Raw genomic sequence first — 20,288 nt, 5'->3', positions numbered from 1 at the left:
CAAAACAGTTACATTCATAAGACTCCCTTGAAGGCAATTTCTTCAATAACACCTTTGAGAACCACCAGTGAGTTTGTTATGCCCACTGGTACATTCAAAAGGCTATCAAGTGCTGAAGGAAGAAGTCCCCAGTACCAAGAACAAGGGGCATCAATGAATGACTTTTGGGATTCATTTCCTAAGTCACACATTGGTACAACCACTGCTGGTGGGAAATCAGATGATCCCATTAACTTGGGTGATGATTTAAAATATCAGGAATTGACGGGCAGAGTTGAAAATCTTGAGACATCAGTTGCTGAAATAAAGGATATGGTGCAACAGCTGTTAAAAGCTCAAAAAGCACAATCCACTGCTGTTCTAGCTCAAGCACCTGCACAACCCGCACATGCTGCAAATGAGCTATGGAATGTATTTCAACCCCAGCTTGAAAAACAAAAACAAATGGTTGATCAGCAGCTTGCAATACATGTACAAATGCTGACAAACATGGTGGAGTCAAGGTTTAAAGATACTCAGTCAGACATCAAAGCTATCAAGGCTCATATCCAAAGTACCACTGGAAAAGTTCCTCCCACTGTCCTTTTCATGAATGAACCCTTTCCAGATAATGCCAAAAAGGGGGAAAAAATCAAGTGGAAGAAGAAGGGAATTGAAGATGGTATCTATATTGAACCTGAAAATGATAGCCAGACCAAAGCTGCTGTATCAACGCACACCAATTTAACACACACCACAACCACTGCCTTACCACCACCACCATCACCACCAAAAACAACATCTCCACCATCACCTCCTGCCAATAAGCAGAAGACAACAGATGTTACAACACCTGTTAGTCAGACACTTTCCACCACTCAAACCACTGCCATTTCAACACCTGCTCAAAAGCAGAAGACACCTACTGACACATCAGTAGTTGTAATGACAACAGAGGTTGAAACACCAGAGGTTTCAACAGCTGTTAGTCAACCATCTACCACTGCTCTCACCATTCCTACATCACAACCAAAATTTCCTTCACCCAAAAAGCTTTACACCAGAAAAAGAAAAACTACTCAGACAAATGAAGACAAATATGATCCTATTGCTGCAAAATATCCACTGGGACTGGAAGCTATAAAAAATGAGATGAGACATTTCTACACCGAGGATGATCCTTCAACAAGAAGATTTCCTTCTCTCATAGGCTTCATAGTCCCAGAAAATATGGATGAATATCTCAAGCTCAAAGCAAGGCAGGCTAAGATAAGAGCCAAAATTGAATGTGAAGGTCAAAGTGACGAAGCCATTTCTGAAAAATTGGAATTCTTGCTCACTAAAGTCAAGCTGATGGAAGACTATGCATAAGATCTGAGCAAAGAAAAAGCAGATCTACGAAAAGAAATGAGAAAAGAATATCTTGCATACATCATGAAAGAAAAATTCTATCCAGCTGAAGAAAAACAATTTGAAGAATGGCCAATAGTTGCTTTAAAGCATGAGACAAACAAAATTGAAAGGATTAAAAATGATCCAAGAAAGAAGAAGACAGCTCCAAATTGGAACAAATACAAAAAGCTCATTGCTGACCTTATATATGAGTACAAAAGAAAGAAGCAGGAGCTGGTGGATGATAAGGTGGATACTGCTGAAGCCATAGCAAAATGGACAAAGCAGTATACCGATGAGGCTTATGAAAGGCTTAAGAAAAGGAGGATAACAGTCACAGACACTCCAAAGAAGCCTGACTACAAAAAGCTAGAACAGCAGATTAGTGCTCTTAAACCACTGATCACATCAATAGATAACCCTATCCTTGTGAAAAACCAAGAAAAAGGAAAACTATTGACCAGTGAAAAAGAAAAAGAAGCTGAGTACTTTACAGAAGCCATCAAGAAAATGGATCTAAAGGAAGATAGCTCAGTAAAACTTCAAAACCTTGTCAAAAAGGTATTAACCAAACCTGCATCACCAAACACTTCAGCAGACATGACAGTCATTGAGCTAGATCAAAAGAAGAGACAAAAGCAGATTGAAAAAGAGACTGCAGAAGATGTAGCTGCAGCAAATGATGTCATCAAAATGGCCTTCAAACAAATGTTTGCTGAAAGCTCACAACTTTTCACAAGGCCAATATCTCCAAACTCATCTTTGAATAAATCTCTCCCAAGAAACCCATTGGGTTCAAAAGTACTAAAGTGGATGTCTGATCAAAAGACCCATGTATTGACCCTGGTCAGATCCAATGGTGAAGTGAAGTACATATCAAGGAAAGAAGCACTAGGTCTTGGTGTTCAAGATTTGCGGATCTCCTTGAACTTACACTGTGCAGGGATGAGGATGACTCAAGTTCCAAGGACTTTGAAGAAGAATTTAAAAGACAAGTTAAGGAACTTCTGATGAGAAATAAAAATCCAGAATAATGAAGGGTTTTGGCATTATCTGTTCCAGGGGGAGATTGTTGGGATTGAACCCTACCATAGGAACAAATAATGAAAGCCAAAACCAGATCACTACAGTGGATTAGTCATAAGCAGCTGTTTACATTAAGCTTTCCCCTTGACAGTGACTCCAACATCTGATATGCTCCAAGTACTGCCCTTATCAACAACTGCTGATCCTGTAAACTACTGTTAAGCCAAAGCACTGATGAAGCTTAAAGGCTGAAGCTCAATCTACTGACAGAATCCAAGCACTGCTGAAGAATTAAAGCACTGCCCATTCAAGGTCTGATCACCCTTTGAAGAAAGCACTGATGCTCAAACAACAGTGGTTGACTACATCAGTGGAATGAAGAATCAGTGTTTATACATCAATGAATAGAATGCAATCAGTGTCTGTATGGTCAGTAGTTATAGAACAGTAGATAGAGTTTGTTAGTTTGTTAGCTGTCACTTTCATGGTGACGTCAGCTGAGATGCCTCAGTGGTTTGGTTTGCCTATAAATGCAACAGTACCCTGTACTGTTACATTTGATTGACTAAGTGGGTTCTTCCCCTCGTCCAATCCTTTCATCTTGTGCAATCAACCTTGGAGCATCAGGCTGAGGGGGAGTTTAGTTTAGTAAGCATACTTTGTAATCTTTTGCTTTGATTTGTAATCTTTCGACTAATGCAAATCATGTGTTTATCAAAACTATTCTCTTCTCTGATTGTGTTTACAAAGTTTGTTGTTCATTTCCGCTGCACTTAAATTCTGTTCATTTCTATTGATTTGTTCAAATTATACAAACAAACACAATCATGACAGCCTCCGTTCCTAACATATATATCTTGGTCAAATCAAATATTAGTAACCATTTTAATTTATAAATTCGAATAAACGACAACTAACGTTTTAATTTTAAAAGGGTTATAAGAAAACGTTTTTGACATTTAACATATCCTTTATAAAGGACAATTTTAATGTCGATTCGGTTCAATTAATGAATTCATTTATTTATACACAGATAACCATAACCAATCATAAAAATCAATTATGAAAAAAAATCATAATTAAACCAACGGTTCTCAATAAATTTGTTACTTCGATTATATCTTTTTATTATAGTTTGGGTTATTCGATTTTCTACTCGCCTACTACAAAGCTTGCACCTTTATACATAGCACACGATAATGGAAATGCGTAGTTGTTTGACCTAATTTTCTAAGAAAAAATAAGCTTTTTATTTTGACCCTCTAATCTTGGGTTTGAGGAAACAAGTCATCATGTTAGGCTTGAAGCACCACCACCCCCACTACTTCTAAACAAGATTTGACCCTAAAACATGCCTTATTCTCTCCCATGTTTCTTGAAAATGAGAGCCATTATTCCTTAAGTTTTTTCAATTAATCCAATTAACAACACCACTACACACCTCCCATTACCACATGTAGTCGCCATACAAAGACTTCTTGAATTTGTCTTATGTGGGATTTTTCTAAGTACAATTGTACAAACACTCACATATATAAATTAATTAAATTAATTCGTGTATCTACCCATCTTGTTATCATACGTGCATAATGGATCATTGACAACCCAAACATCAAAAAAAAGTTTAATTAAAATAGGAACAACTCAAACTGAATCTAAAATAATTATAGATAAGACATGTGGTAAAGTTTGCAAGAAATATAAAAGTTAAAATTGCAGGAAATAATTTACTCCTACCATGTGTTATGATGTATTAATTTCACACCATTGTTGACGGTTGATGCATCATCATTTCTTCTTTATTTTTTGGTACATCTAGCGTAAAAATTTTGACGTGTAAATGATTTTATAAACTAAAAAAGGTTAAAAATCTTTTTTTATTGATCATTCAAATTATTAGACTTTTGAAATTGGTCATAAATGACTATTTTATATAACGTCTTTGTTTTATCATCCAAGTCACTTGAATCTTAAATACATAAAATTTTAGAAATCTTTTTAATGGTTTATACCTTTTTAGATCCTCAAAGACCTTATATTAGATTCATATCTCATGATACATGTTGTATTAAAAAAAAATATGTAGTAAAAAAGGTCCAAAATGACTTGAATGCCCGATAAAAAAAGTAAAAAAAATAATCATGTTTTAGTAATATGTACCATAATAGCTACAATGATATATTATATATCCATTTAACTTTATCTAATCCCACAATAAAATAGTTACTTGTTACCCAACCTTCAGCATACACATTTTACCACCTTTAATATATTATATATTATATATTTATATTGGCAAATTTCTTGATTAATTACATATGTTGATATATGAGAATATGAGAATATATATATAAGGATGTGTTAAAGAAAACATAAACCATTTGCAAGCGTAATTATCTTGAAAATTTTATTCTTCTGTGGCGTGAATAAAGAGGTGTTGTGAATTCTACATTATTATGTGACAGTTAAATATTAGATTTGCAGCTGAGAAGACATGGGAAAGACGAGAAAGAAAAGACATGAATATGGACTCCCACCACTGAAACATCATGTACACACTCAGTTTTTCACATGCGGGTTTTTTATTTATTCAATTCGTATTTGTACTTCTGTTGCATATTGTTTTTTTTAACTCAGATAGTGTTCGTACTTCGTTGTAAACTAGTATTTAGGACTCGTGTTTTGCGGTGGATCTGTTAAATCAAACAAAAGTAGATGTTACAACGTTGAACCACACACGTGTATTGCGGCGTGTTAGCTCGTAAATATTAGACCAAAACGTAAACCATAGATTAGAATAACTAAGTCGACTTAGGACTCGCGTGTTGCCACAGGATTGTTAAACCGCAAAAAAATATACATAAAAACGCTGAACTATATACTCGCGCAACGTGCCAACTTGCAAAATTTAGACCGAAACATAAAACATTATCGTAAAAAAGCGCGTGTCAACTCACAATAAATAGACCAAAATGTAAAATACAGATAGACATAACTAAGTCGACACAGGACCCGCTCGTTGCTACAAAATCGCTAAACCGCAAAGAAGTAAATGTAAAAACATTGAACTAAACACATATATAGCATGTCAACTCATAAAATTTAGATCGAAACGTAAACGATATCGTAAAAATGAATAAATAAGAAATTAAATAAGTAAAAAAATGTAAACAATATCGTAAACAAAACTCATCAATTTTAATCATAAAGGACACCGCCTAAAAATAGTCTATGTTATAATAAACATACACACAAACACACGTGTGTTTTTATATTGTGTGTCCCAATACAATATATACATAAGTGTTCTTAGATGTATTGGTAAGTTAAGAACTTTAAAAACCGCATAATATATTTGTATTTATTGTTTGAATATGATATACAAGATGATTACGTAGCCATTATATTTCTTTATACCAATACTTCTGATAATCTTCAACAAAAACATTTTAATCTAATATACAACTCATGGCATAATCTATGACTTTTATATAAATGTTCATATATCTTTTTCAATGTAAAAAGTCATAGTTTATGAACAATGCAAAGTGGTCATGATAAAGTACCCCAACTATAAAAATTTGTAAACTGATATTAACAAAAATTAGAGGAATGTTTGTTTTGATAACAATGAGAACTTAGAGTATTCATAGTAGCTCAATCATGTTCTACCCTACAATTTAATTAATTTTGTTTTTAAAATTCTCTCACGTTAGAAAAAAAATTATGCCACATCCATCATTTTTATCTTTATCTTACTCATAAACACTTAATTTATTATATTTCTGGTTTTTATGTATTTACGATAACTTGATGGAGAATGAATAATAGCTTTTCATATATAAAAAGTTATTTTGTTGATTTTTCAAATTATAAAAAGGGTATATATAGATATAGTAGTTTTGATGTGGAGTGAAAAAGAATGATTTTTAAATATTTCTATAATATAAATTAGTAACTAATTGTTGCATTCTGTTGTTAATATGTTATACCCCAAGTATGGGGTGTTTTTCAAAAAAAAAAAAAATTGTGATTTTTCACTTTTAATCCAAAAGTTTTCATTTTTTGTATTTTAACACTTTTAATTTGTTTACTTTTAACCCAAAATTTTTATCTTTTGTAATTTTACCCAAAACTTTTTTATTGACAACTTTGGTCCCTCATACTTTTTATCTTTCGCAATTTTTTCGTTTTACGTTTTCTTCTAAATTTTGCGAGTTAATACGTTGCAATGTGTGTGTGTGGTTCAACGTTTTGGTCTATTTTTTCACATTTGACAGGTATGTCGCAACGTGTCTATTTTCCCCCTTTGGTAAGTTCGCGGCAACTGGCGGATCCTACATTGACTTAGTTATTCTTTTCTACGTTATTTTGCGAGTTAACACGGCGCAACGTGTGTGTGTGGTTCAACGTTTTTACGTTTATTTTTTCCATTTAACAAGTTCGTCGCAACGCGTGTGTCATAAATCGACATAGTTATTTTTTATATGTTATATGTTTCAGTTTTATTTCTTTGCATTAACGCGGCACAACTTCAGTGTTGGTGGACATTACCAGCGGTGTGACATTAATATTATTTGACATAGTTTTAGGCTCCGTCGCAATACGAAGATGCTTAATTCTAGTTTATCTTAAATTTTAGAAACGAGTGGTATAGGGAGCTGTTGTAAATGTTGGAAATCAGGTCTTCTTCAATATAATCAACAAAAAGATTTAACAAGAAAAAATACTTTGATTAAGATTGAAGGTACATAAACCCTAAACATATAACCTCTATTTATACTAAACAACCTTGATGCCCAAGAAACATACCTAGACTAGAATTAGGAAACCTAAATAATAATAAAATAAAACCACCATAAATAATTAATCTTCCACCAAAAATAAACTAAACCACTTAGCACCCTCCAACTTTTGAGTTATGACAAGATTAGTCCCAACAATCACCCCCCTAATCTTGTCAATCACTTTCTTCACATTAGAGCTGGTCCATCATCCTCATATCGGGTCAAGTTCACCTCTTCCTTTTTCTCCCACCTTGGACACTCCGATATGTAATGCCCGAACTCATTGCATTTATAACACCTGATGTGGCTCTTGTCCTGTTGTACTCGACCATCTCCTTGGTCTCTACCGGACCCCCGACCTCTACCTCGGCCTCGTCCAAGATCTTCTCGATTTGAGTTTCCACAACCGCAATGCTCACATCTGTGCTCTTTTTCCTTTGCTTTTTCATCTGATTTTGAGAACAAAAGTTGGTTTAGATTACCGGATTGAGTCTCCTCCTCATCCTTAATCCTTTCTTCATAAGCTTTAAGCCGACCCACGATATCATCATAGTCGATGGTCTTCAAATCCACCACCTGTTCTATTGAAGCCATCATATGAATGAACCACTTCGGAAATCCGTTGAGAAACTTCTTGACTAACTTGGTTTCTTCTATAACCGAGCCAAGTGAGGCGACTCTAGAGGCATACCCTGACAACTTATTAGCAAACTCGTCTATGGCACTTTGATCCTTCATCTTTAGATTTTCAAACTCCGCCATTAAAGTCTGCAGTCTTGCCTCTCTGATCCGATCTGCACCCAAATGGCGGGTCTTTAGAACATCCCACATCTCCTTTGCTGTTTTGAGATTTCCAACTTGCAATATCTGCTCTTCTGGTATAGCTTGAAACATGAGAGCGATTGCAATATTATTCTTCTTGGCATCCACACCCGTACCCGGTTCGATTTGCTCCCACACCCCGTAAACATTGAAAATAACCCTCATTCTCATTGCCCACACCGTGTAGTTTGTTGAAGATAACACCGGGCATTGCAGCGACATAGTATTGTTCTCTTTAACGTTAACCAACGCCTGATTACTCGATTGATCCATACTCACTTTGGAAAACCAAACCTTTGTTGTTTGTTATTAAATTAAAAAACAAATCAAACTTTACTTTTTTTTCTTTTGTTCGATACACAAACAGAGAAATAAAAGGAATCTTTTAATGATTTACGTGCACAAAAGATAAAACCCAAACTTTGAAGTTGAAAAATATATTATAACCCTTTCAATGTTTTCACCCACATGCGTTAGAATTAATTCTAACAAAACAACGCTGAAAAAACAATTGATTTTTCCCTTGTTATCAACCGCAGATACCGTCAATCGTTCAACCCGAATACTTGACAATCCACTGATAACAAGCCTCCTAATCGATGATGAAAAGATGAACCGCTTTTATAAACTTCCCAAATTGATAAACCGCTCTGATACCAATTGTTGGAAATCAGACCTTCTTCAATATAATCAACAAAAAAGATTTAACAAGAAAAATTACTTTGATTAAGATTGAAGGTACATAAACCCTAAACATATAACCCCTATTTATACTAAACAACCTTGATGCCCAAGAAACATACCTAGACTAGAATTAGGAAACCTAAATAATAATAAAATAAAACTACCATAAATAATTAATCTTCCACCAAAAATAAACTAAACCACTTAGCACCCTCCAACTTTTGAGTTATGACAAGATTAGTCCCAACAGTAAATACTACTTTATCAATAATTTAGTTTTTAATTTCTTGAATTTTTTATAAATTCTTTGTTTGTTAGATGACTATTTTTCATGTATTCTTGAAGACTAAACAGCAATAAGTAAAGAATTTAGGCTTGGAGAGACATCACCACATAAATACAAGGATTTTATAGTGGTACGAGTGGTTGTTAACGAGCCCATCTTACATACACTTCCTGGCCTCCACTAAGAATTGTTATTCCCTAATCTATACTCCACTAGGGGTGTGCACGGTTTGATTATTACACACCCCTACTCTCCACCATTATAAATCACTATTTTAATGTCTCACTAAAAAAGTAGATATCAGATATACCACCCCTTATTACAAGTTAGATTAGATTACCAATAATCACCTCACTAGTGATAGTGATTATCTCTTTAACATCTCATTAGTATAGGTAGTGGTCACCTCTTAAACATCTCACTAACTTTGATAGCGAGCACCTTTTACATTTTTTTTCTAATATGACACTAGTAGTATCAACATTTATTCTATCTTGAACCTTTAATTAGTTCGTGATCTCTAAAGTTTATAAAGTGTATGAGCTAGCGAATTCTTAGAGGTCGTTTGGTTCGGAGAATCCTATGGAATTAGGATGGAATTGAAATGACTTCTATTGAAATTTAATGTTTAGTTGACACATGATGAAATTGTAATTTGAATATATTCCAACGCTAGCCTAAGATCCCGCGAGTTTCGCGGGTGGCTTAACACAAATATCTCAAACTCTCGATTTCCTCAAAGAGCTAACGAAGTAAAACGGTCCTGGCCTTTCTATCCGTTTCATCAACGGGTCGGGCCAACGAAGTAAAACGGTCCTGGTCTTTCTATCTGTTTCTTCAACGGGTCGACTTCCTCAAAGGGCCAATGAAGTAAAACGGTCCTGCACATATTTATGTGATATTTGAATTATCTGTCACGTATTAGTTTTTTAGCATAAACAATATATATTTTTATTATCTACACAAATAAACATATGTAAATCTATACATAAATGACTATAAAAAATATGGTAACAGTCATCATGCACCATTTTAAGTCATTGATCATTTTTAATAGAAAAAACAATAGTCTGAGACATGATTAAAGACTTACCAGGAGAGGGATACTGGGAACCATATGGTAATGATTTTTATTGCAATCATACTTCATCATGGACTGTACCATTATAGAAGAAAGAATATGAATCTGCCGTTACAAAACTAATAATAGAAGTGAAGATGATCAAATAATATGCAATAACGTGATTAAAAACTAACCTGTGGGTGTTTCTCAAAATCCTGCTTCCTCTTTAACTCAGCTCTACCACGACATGCCACCACCATACGGGCCTATAAATGCATCCATTAGCAGATGCATCCCATTCCAATAAGGATTGTAAGGAATAGGACCTGGAGGCATCAAATAGTTCTCGGGGGCATACTCCTATTAGGCCCTCCACTGCATCTTCGTTGCTGCAAGAATTTCAAAGAAAAAAAATAGAATAGAATGTTAGCCATTTAATCTTATTTATGGTGGACCATTTACACTATTAGGTAATAATGAACTGCGTCGGTTAAAAGAAATACAAAACACAACATTAAGAACTCTTACTATTCATAGGTATGTTGAGTTTTATCTTTTTCTTCACTAAAAAGAGCATGTAAGATTGATATAAACACTAACCGAATATAATTACAAAATATGACAACTTCTTTTTTTTCATTAATCTTGGAATATTTACCTGCTTCCATAGAAAGTTGCTTATGATGTACTTCATCATCAACGGGTCGACCATTTCCCTATGATGCTAGTTCCATCAAACTCTTTGAGTCATAAGTAACTTGAAATCGTTTGACCCATAGTTTTCAAATAATGATCTCTATTAATAATTGATAGAAATAAAAGAAAATAATCATTTGCCCCCTCACTGAAAGTGCCAAAGTTTGAACCGTATAACCCTCATTTTTTATTTTTTCTATGGTTGGACACTAAAGACCATAAAAAATAATAGTCTATGTATTGGGGACAGAGTTCAAACCATTACCAAGCCTTTTGCGCTTCCTCTTGTGCAAGCATAATTGCCTTGTTTATTTCTCTTTTTTGCTTGCTGCTTTTTGGCTTTTGTTAATCTCAAGTCCAATGAGCTCAAACCAGTGATTCCTTTTATAGCTTTTTTTACTACTATTTGCAGCCATTTTACCTGGTGGTGTATTGTAAAATGCTGCAATATCAACACCTCCTGTATAAGCTGTAAAATATAAATTTAATTTGTTAACTACTATATTTCATCATATGAATGTGACCCACGATACAAATAATGTTAAGTAACTGAATAAACTAAATATTACTGGCCTTTTCAAGGCGGATTTGATAATTGGAAGATGGTGTCCAAGTGTGTTCAATTCATGTCACTGTTACAAACCTATAGAAAATAAAATCTAAGTTATCAGCTCTTTATTATTTAGATTAAATTAAAATTAAATCAAAAGAACAAACTCTAAAACAAAAGAAAATAGAAAAAAAAACATAACTTATCTTAAAAAAAGAGGGCGATTACATAAAGAGTGATCGTTTGAGCAACATCACTAACTAATAACTACATAGCTATTAGAATCAATAAAGAGTAAGCCATTTTAGTCCCTATGGTTTGTACAATTTTGGAAGAGTAAAAGATCAAGAAATAAGAACCTTTTGCAAGAGGTTTAGGAGTATTGGATAAGAGTGTATCAAGGGACTTGACTGTTAATGCACATAGTCTTTGAACCTCTTGACCTGAAGCGAGCCAGTTCACAATATCCCTGGCCTGTTTGACCGGCAAATCGGTAGCTATTGAAGCATGATCTGTATAAACACCACAGTGGTTTCAGAACTTTGACCATATCCTGTAGATCTTGAAGCATGATATGTATCAAAACCACACATCTTATGCATAACAGATTGTAACATGGGTTCACTTTCATTCAAATCAGCTGGTTTTGCCTCCTGAAAATAAAATATACGTGTGCCAGCTATGAATTTTGAATTACTTGAAAATGGGTCTATTCGTATAAGATAATCCATTTTGTCATGCTATCAATGTACCAAAAGTAACATAATAACACAAATTCAATCATCGAATCAAGTGAGTAGTTTAAGAAGTCAGGTATGATTAGAAGTTCATTTTTTTGCTAAAATTTAATACCTTCCATATCGAACCGAACCGATTACACCCGAGGAACTCCTCAATAACTTCCATATCGACCCACTCTTCACCACTTTATCCTAAACCATTCAAAACAAACCCTAATAAGCACAATTACATTATCACAAAAAAACAACAAATCAGACACTTAATTCACAATACAAACATTAACCCATCTAAAAACAATCAAAACCACTTCAAATTATATAAATTTAAAAAAACTGAGATAAAATCCAACATCCCTTTAGCATAAGCAAATTAAACAGAGACGTGTATAAACATCAGCTCTCATAATATGTTACCTCAAAAAGAACATTCCTAAAAGATCAAACCAACCCTAACCAACATCATTGAACCTATAAATGGCCCCCTGTCTTGAGAATAATCGTAGCGTAACCAGAGAATCAAAGGGAAGAAAAGGAGATCTCACACCTAACAGCCGCCACCTGTGGTTTTGACCTGAAAACATTTAAATGCATAAAATTCCAGACCTCAGATGTTATTTTAAGTTAGATGATTAAGATGTTTATAAATGTAATTCACTCATTTGATAGAGACAAAGAGCAAATCGTTGAAACCAAACACAATCAACATAATTATGTGTCAAATTCACTAATTCTTATCCCAAAAACACGACCTTTTTAACTTTTTTACTTTGTAATCAAGCTAACATAATCATAATATATTTGCATTAATCCTGATCCAGGTTCTTTTACAGTAGCTTAATTTCTATACAAAGACCAGTCGCATACCTTCTTGAACTAACAGAAAAGCTAAGATCCCCAATATGCATTCACACCTTGTAAACCCCAAGCATGTGTTCTGTTTTCATACACAATTAACCGGCATGGAGTTGACTGGATTAAACCATCACCCCTTGTGACTAACATGAAATACCTCAGAAATAAATCTTGCTGCTTTGTAGCCTTCTTAGCAAACAACTAACATACAAACACTTGTTTTGAAATCCAGAACAACCATATCCAAATTCCAATTAACACAGAAATAAATGATAGCCGTGAATATTGAAATCAAAGAATTGAAACCTGGTATGAAATTCATAAACAAACACAATTTTTTTAATTAAACTTGTTAAAAATCACATCCAGTTATTAAGAAATTAAAGTCCCGGTCGCAATATGAAATGCATTCATAAATAAAACTTCGTAGATGACTTTATTCTAGAAAGGTTAATTACATAAAAACTCTTTTTGTACAGTTGAGTCAATGATGTTCTAAATCATGTTTTGTTTTCCATGTCGTATAAGAACGAACAAAAATGCTCATATAATGGATATTGTTGTGAAATTATAAATAGCAAAAGGTAATGGATAAAATGGCTCAAGTTGAGCCACACTAAAAGTTACTCATTTAGAACAAATAAATACTCACCACACAAACAATATAACAGCAATAGCCGGTAGCCCTCTTGAGTCTTGATATTCATCTGGACTATAAAATGATAGAAACACACAACACAACTCATGACTTAATTACCTGAGCTCTAACTAAAATTCAACAAAAAAAAGATGCTAATTGACATTGAATAATCAACAAAGTCATCTTTCACAGCAAACTCTTTTGAATCAAGGGCAATGGGCCAACAACAAAGGCACTCTTAGTTCCATTAAAACCTAATAACAAATTTCCCAGATGTGAAGGCTGGTACAAAGTGCTAAAGAGTTTCATAATCCCATTGCGTTTTAACAACAAAAAACCAAAATAGAGACCTAGACACCCCGATTAAAGATCTAAACGCCCCGATTGTAATTGATAATGCAAAAATAATAAGCAAAAGAAAGAAAAATTGAAAATCATACTGGAACTTCAGAACAAAATCGGAACATAAACAAACGAACGAACATACTGTCTACATCACAAAAGTTTTATAACACTAATCATACGAATTGAGGGAATTAGGGTATTAGAAACATGCAATTTATTCAATGAACTAAAACCAGATCTGAACAAAAAACGATTACGTTTCACACGATCAGAATCCGATTCATACAGTAGCCCTCAAATTCTTTCTGGATCTTTGAAGTTTGAAGGTCTGAAAATCGCACATATCACAATTAGGGTTTTGTAGAAACGTAGGATTATAAGATTAAAATTTAACATACCGAGATCCAGTTCAGAGGGTAACGATTTAGGATGAATCAGAGATATATGAGAATTGCCTCGCTGAGAATTAGGGTTATGAAAAAATCATATGTGGATCAGATTAAGGATCGAAAATAACTTACTGTGTTGCCTTCAATCGATGCTTTCAATCCTTGCTTTAGACGCCTAGTTTTGTGATTTGCAAAATAAGATAGGGAAAAGGTTGAGGAGAGAGATATTGTGCGAAGATGAAACGTATGGGAGAAGCAGAATACAGAGGGATTTAGGGTTCTTGATTAGAAGAAGCTTCAATTTCAATTAAATAGGAGAATAAAAAAGGAAACTCAGAGGGACGACCGCGTGAATGAAAAAGAGGAGAAAATAAAAATCTCGCTCAAAACCAATTATCAGCCTTTAGAGTATGTCCACATTATCAAAATGATTGGCTAAGAATAAACCTTGTGGCTTAAAAGAATTCATTTAGTATAATAGATAGATTTATTGGAATGTAAGAATCCTTCACTACCTCAGCCGAATTTCAACTTTTCTTGTGGAATGTTAATAAATTACCAAAAATAACCAATATTTCATCATTTTCATTCTCTAATTTATCTAATTACATTTATTAATTTACCAACCAAACACAAATTTTGATTGAAATTAATTTCAATTGCAACAAATTCCAATTCTTTTCAAAATTTCAATTCATTCAAAAAAATTCGACAAACCAAATGGACAAGAATATCATTTAAGTTTTATTAACAAATGTTGGTTAAAGAGTATGATGGAAGATTGTTTAAATTAGGTGTGTCAATTGTGTCAGGTTGATAGGTTGACGGATTATGGGTTGGTGGGGTTGAAATGTTCAACCTGAACCCGACCCATATTATTATTCGGGTCAAAGATTTCAACCCTAACCTGCACGCGCGCGCGCGCACACACACATATATATGCGAGTCAACCTCAACCTGACCCGTTTGGCCGTTTAACCTGTATTTTTAAATGAGCCATGCAAGTTAACGATTTATAAGCGAATTGTTGGGTTTTAAAGGAGTTATGGATAACATGTTTAGCACTGAGTATGATTGTGACAAGTAAATAATATAATGTGTAAAAACTAACATTATTATCACTAGCGATGTAAAATAGAGAAGAAAAAACAAAAACAAAACTATTAAAGTTTTTTTTTTTCTAAATAGTTAAACGGGTTAACGGATCAACCTAAACCCAACTCGTTTTTTTAAACGGGTTGTGTTAGCAGACCCAAACCTATTTCTTTCGTCTCGAGTTGACGAGTCGTGTCAAAAATTGTAGCCCCTAGTTTAAATAGTATATATATATATATATATATATATATATATATATAGAGAGAGTCGGTTGGTACCTTACCGATCGATATCAAACTATAAATATGTTACAATAAGTTTAAAACTTGTTTTAATTTTTTATCAAGCCTTAAGAAACAAAAAAATAATAGGTTATAGTTAAGTGGAATTAATCTTAGAAAACTAAAATAATTAAGTGGAATTAATCTTAGAATTAGAGAACTAAGGAATGCCCAAACCAAGTACTTTGCCTATAAGAAAATGATTTGGTTTTGTCTCTTTACCCCTTGAGTTTATCACTTCATTGAACTATCATCTCTTTACTCAATTTAGGTTTGAGTTACTTATTTAAAAGGAAAAAAAAAAATTTTCCACCACATTTTTTACTCGAGACTAGCAACTTTTATAAAAACTATCGCATGTTTGATGAAATACGCCAAGGTATTATTTTCATTTAATAAACACTAGTTTAGAACCTCGTGTATTACACGGGTTTAATAAATTTAATTTTATATATTCAATAATAAAAAAAGTTATATCTTTATAAACCCCGTATATTGTACGAGTTAAATAAATGTAATTTTATATATCAAATAATAAAAAAATTATATCTTTAAAAACATGTGTATTACACAGATTAAATAAATGTAATTTTGTATACTAAATACTAAAAATGGCGTATCTTTAAAAAACCCCGTGTATAATCGGGTTGAATAAATCTACCAAATAATAAAAAAAAATTGCATCCTTAAAAACCCCGTATATTACACGTGTTGAATAGATCTAAAAAAGAGTTATATCTTTAAAAACCATGTGTATTACATAGATTAAATAAATGTAATTTTGTATATTAAATAATAAAAATGTTGTATCTTTAAAAAACCCGTGTATAGTCGGGTTGAAAAATCTATTAAATAATAAAAAAATTATATCCTTAAAAAACCACGTGTATTACACGTGTTGAATAAATCTAATTTTACATAGCAAATGATAAAAAGTTATATTTTTAAAAACTTTGTGTATTACACGGGTTATATAAATGTAACTTTGTATAGTAAATAATAAAAAAAAGTTACATTTTTAATAAATTAGAATAACATTTAATATTAATGTATTATTTATACTAGAATTACCACCCGCCGCAACGCGGCGGAGATTCATTAGTTATATATCATGTTAGATGAAAGGCAAATGTTTCTCACATGACCACGAGCCTATGTGTAAAACCGAGGAAAAAAATAACTAAGTCGATCTCTGACTCGCACGTTGCGACAGACCTATCAAACCGGAAAAATAGACGTGTTGCGACGGACATGTCACACAGGAAAAAAAGAGATGAAAAAACGTTGAACCCCACACGCACGTTGCGGCGTGTTAACTCGGAAATTTAGAACGACGCGTTAAACGGAGAACTTATGAAAGATGAAAAGTATATAAGAGATTAAAGTTGAGAGTAAAAAAAAGTGTTGAGATTAAATTGCGAAGGATGAAAAGCTTTGGTTTGAAAGTAAAAAATATTAAAGGGGCTAAATTGCAAAGATGAAAACTTTTGAATTAGAAGTGAAAAATCAAATTAATCAAAGGGGTTAAAAAGAAATCAATTTCAGATTATGAAAACAAAAGAGATAAATAGATTTAGTTAAATTGATGTTTAATAATATTATCTTCCTATACTAATAAATAAAAATCTTTTTGTACACGTGTCACTCTCTGGTGCCTTCTCCTTTTTAATAATAGTATTACATATTAATTTTATACACAAAATATAATATAATATTAATAATATAGTTAGAGATAAACGTCTAAATTCAAATTCAATTAATAATTATCTATAACAAATATAAATGTATCAAATAATATAATAAGTATAATATTATTTTATATAGTTAGAGATCAAACGTATAATTTTAAATTTAATTAATAGTAAATTACTTTTTGAGTCCCTATGTTTTAGTGGTTTTAACCACTTGAATCCAAAATAAAAAAGTTTAACACCTTAAGTCTCTAACCGTTCATTCACACCGTCTGTAAAAAATTCAAAAAAAAACTTTTATAAGGTTGAGTTCTCTAATTTCTCACAACTCGTAGAAGTTTTTATTTTACCCTAACCATATATATTTGTTAAAATAAAATATATTATTTGGATATAAACAATAATTACTAATAAAGTATCAAATCACATGTACAAGTAACGAAAATATAACTGTTCTTTTGTTTTACTAATTTATCTAAATAAGTCATTTTATTAATAAGGATAACACAATCAGGGTACTCTTCTCTATAGCCGCAAAAAAACAATGGCCACTCCACCAGTTTGACGTTAAAAATGCCTTCCTACATGGAGAGCTTGTAAAGGAAGTATATATGGAAGCACCACCTGGATTCACCGAAGGCTTTAAACCGGGAGAAGTTTGTCGTCTCAAGAAATCCCTGTATGGTTTAAAACAACCCCCTAGAGCTTGGTTTGGGAGATTCACCATAGCTATGAAGAAATATGGATACAAACAGAGCAATTCAGATCATACTTTGTTCCTTAAACAAAGAGGCAAACTTATTACCTGCCTAGTTATTTATGTTGATGATATGATTGTGACAGGGAATGATGAGGAAGAGATAAAAAGATTGAAGGTAAATTTGTTTTCAGAATTCGAAATGAAGGATTTGGGAAGACTCAAATACTTTCTTGGGATTGAAGTGATAAGATCGAATCAAGGGATCTTCATTTGCCAGAAAAAATATGTTCTGGACCTGTTGGCAGAGACAGGGATGATTGACTGCAAACCTTCAGACACTCCTATGATCATGAATCAGAAACTCTTTATGGAGGAAGGAGCACACTTAACTGACAAGGGTAGATACCAACGGATCGTAGGGAAATTGATATATATGTCACACACTCGACCAGACATAGCCTATGCAGTGGGAGTTGTAAGTCAATTCATGCATCAACCCCAAGAACCTCATATGGAAGCAGTAATGAGAATCATTAGGTATCTCAAGGGAACAATGAGCCACGGTGTTTTATTCAAATCAAATGGTCATTTAGACACTCAAGTCTATACCGATGCAGATTGGGCAGGAGATAAAAGTGACCGAAGGTCAACCTCAGGATACTTTACCCTAGTTGGAGGAAACCTTGTCACTTGGAGAAGCAAGAAACAGAAAGTGGTGGCTCTTTCCAGTGCAGAGGCAGAATTCAGAGGGATAGCACGAGGCCTGACCGAAATCTTGTGGGTTAAAAAGCTTCTTACCGAAATTGGTTTTTCCTCCAAGTAAACCTAACCAAATTCTATGTGACAACAAAGCTGCCATTCAAATCTCGGATAATCCGGTACAACACGACCAAACAAAACACATAGAGGTGGATCGGAATTTTATTAAAGAAAAAATAGAAACAGGGGTCGTTGAATTGCCATTTGTTCGATCTGAAGATCAGCTAGCTGATATCTTAACAAAAGCCGTAAATGGAAGAATTAATCTTTGCAAAATGTTTGGGCAAGTTAAACGTTGGAGATGGGGTGTTCTTCAAAGGGTTTGTGCTTGAATAAATATCGGTGGGATCCGTGGCTCACTAGGTTGTACATCTCTGCCAACTCCGACATTCCCAGATCAATGCCTTCTTGCTCAATGATTCTTTCAAGGGTGATCAAGACCCTCCACATCATTGGCATAGCTTGAATATAGGAGATGCCGGTGAGGGAAAAGAAAGACTGGGTGAATTCAGGGAAAGGGTATGTGTATCCTATTGTGAATGGAGTGACCGGGAAAGCTACCCAGGTTTCAGAAATAAAATCGCTCAGAGTGGTGGGGTCAAAGGTTTTGAAAACGGTACTCGCCGGAAAACAATGACGGATTCTGTCTATTTGTGGATCAGTGAAGCAGCATCGTTCTTTCATGGAATCTTCGATGATCCCCTGGCTCTTAAGAGGACTGTCTTTTGTGTGATCCTTAGTCGGGGAGGATCTTAGCATCATCTTGGTCATGATGGTAAGGAAGAAGATAAACAGGAAAAGAAAACGTAAAGGGAGAAGAGGAAGAGAGATACCTGCTTGATCTTCGAATGTGGATTTAAAGGGAGTCTTTCTTGAATTTAAATACAAATTGATCCCTATCCGGTGATACACGTGGAAATTGGGGTGTGACAGGTTGGTATCAGAGTCAACATTGAGTGAATTAAACACTATCCTTATGTGTTTAATCTCAATGACACAATTGCATATACTTGAGTCTAGACAAGAACATAGGACAAATTCGAATTGTTATTCCAGTTTGTCTTTTATCGTTTATTGTGATTTAAAGATTTGTTAAGCAGGAAATATGCCACCAGCAATTAGAAGAGGAGGAAGAGGCAAAGGGCCAATCACTACTCATAATGATCACGAGGCTGGACCTTCGAACATGCGAGCTCCTTCCAGCACAAGGAGCGAAGAACCTCAGAGACGTAGAAGAAACCTCTTTGAGCCGGCAAGACGGTCTACCTCACACAGTTCGACACCTTCATACCGTCACTCTTTTGGACCAGATTCGGAAAACAATCCGAGTAACCCTCAACCTTCGTTTATACCTCTCCAGCGATCTGCTTCGCACCGTTCCTATGGCGATCCTACTCCTTTCTTTCAAGGCCGATTTAACCCGGCTGATTATGTCCAAGAACCAATAGGTTATAACCCTTTAGGACCCCTTTTTGTACACGTGTCACTCTCTGGTGCCTTCTCCTTTTTAA

At 33.9% G+C, this 20,288-nt stretch overlaps 1 long non-coding RNA gene across 9 annotated transcripts; it reads right to left on the bottom strand.

Annotated features, from left to right (window-relative positions):
* Nucleotides 1-11,262: 11,262 nt before the first annotated feature.
* LOC110942061 lies at nt 11,263-14,611 on the bottom strand. 9 transcript variants are annotated; one of them, XR_004893591.1, is made up of 7 exons: nt 14,120-14,611; nt 13,530-13,589; nt 12,890-13,183; nt 12,440-12,596; nt 12,138-12,217; nt 11,645-11,938; nt 11,263-11,378 (listed from the first exon to the last, which is right to left on the bottom strand). It is a non-coding gene; the product is annotated as an uncharacterized LOC110942061 (long non-coding RNA). The 9 variants fall into 9 exon arrangements; XR_004893592.1 differs by having other exon boundaries at nt 12,890-13,078; XR_004893595.1 differs by having other exon boundaries at nt 12,890-12,959.
* Nucleotides 14,612-20,288: the final 5,677 nt, after the last annotated feature.

This window comes from Helianthus annuus, chromosome 5, assembly GCF_002127325.2.
Source record: "Helianthus annuus cultivar XRQ/B chromosome 5, HanXRQr2.0-SUNRISE, whole genome shotgun sequence".
In the NCBI taxonomy this organism is placed as follows: domain Eukaryota; kingdom Viridiplantae; phylum Streptophyta; class Magnoliopsida; order Asterales; family Asteraceae; genus Helianthus; species Helianthus annuus.
The sequence above is the reverse complement of the archived record's forward strand: the minus strand, read 5'-3'. Positions and strand labels throughout refer to the sequence as shown.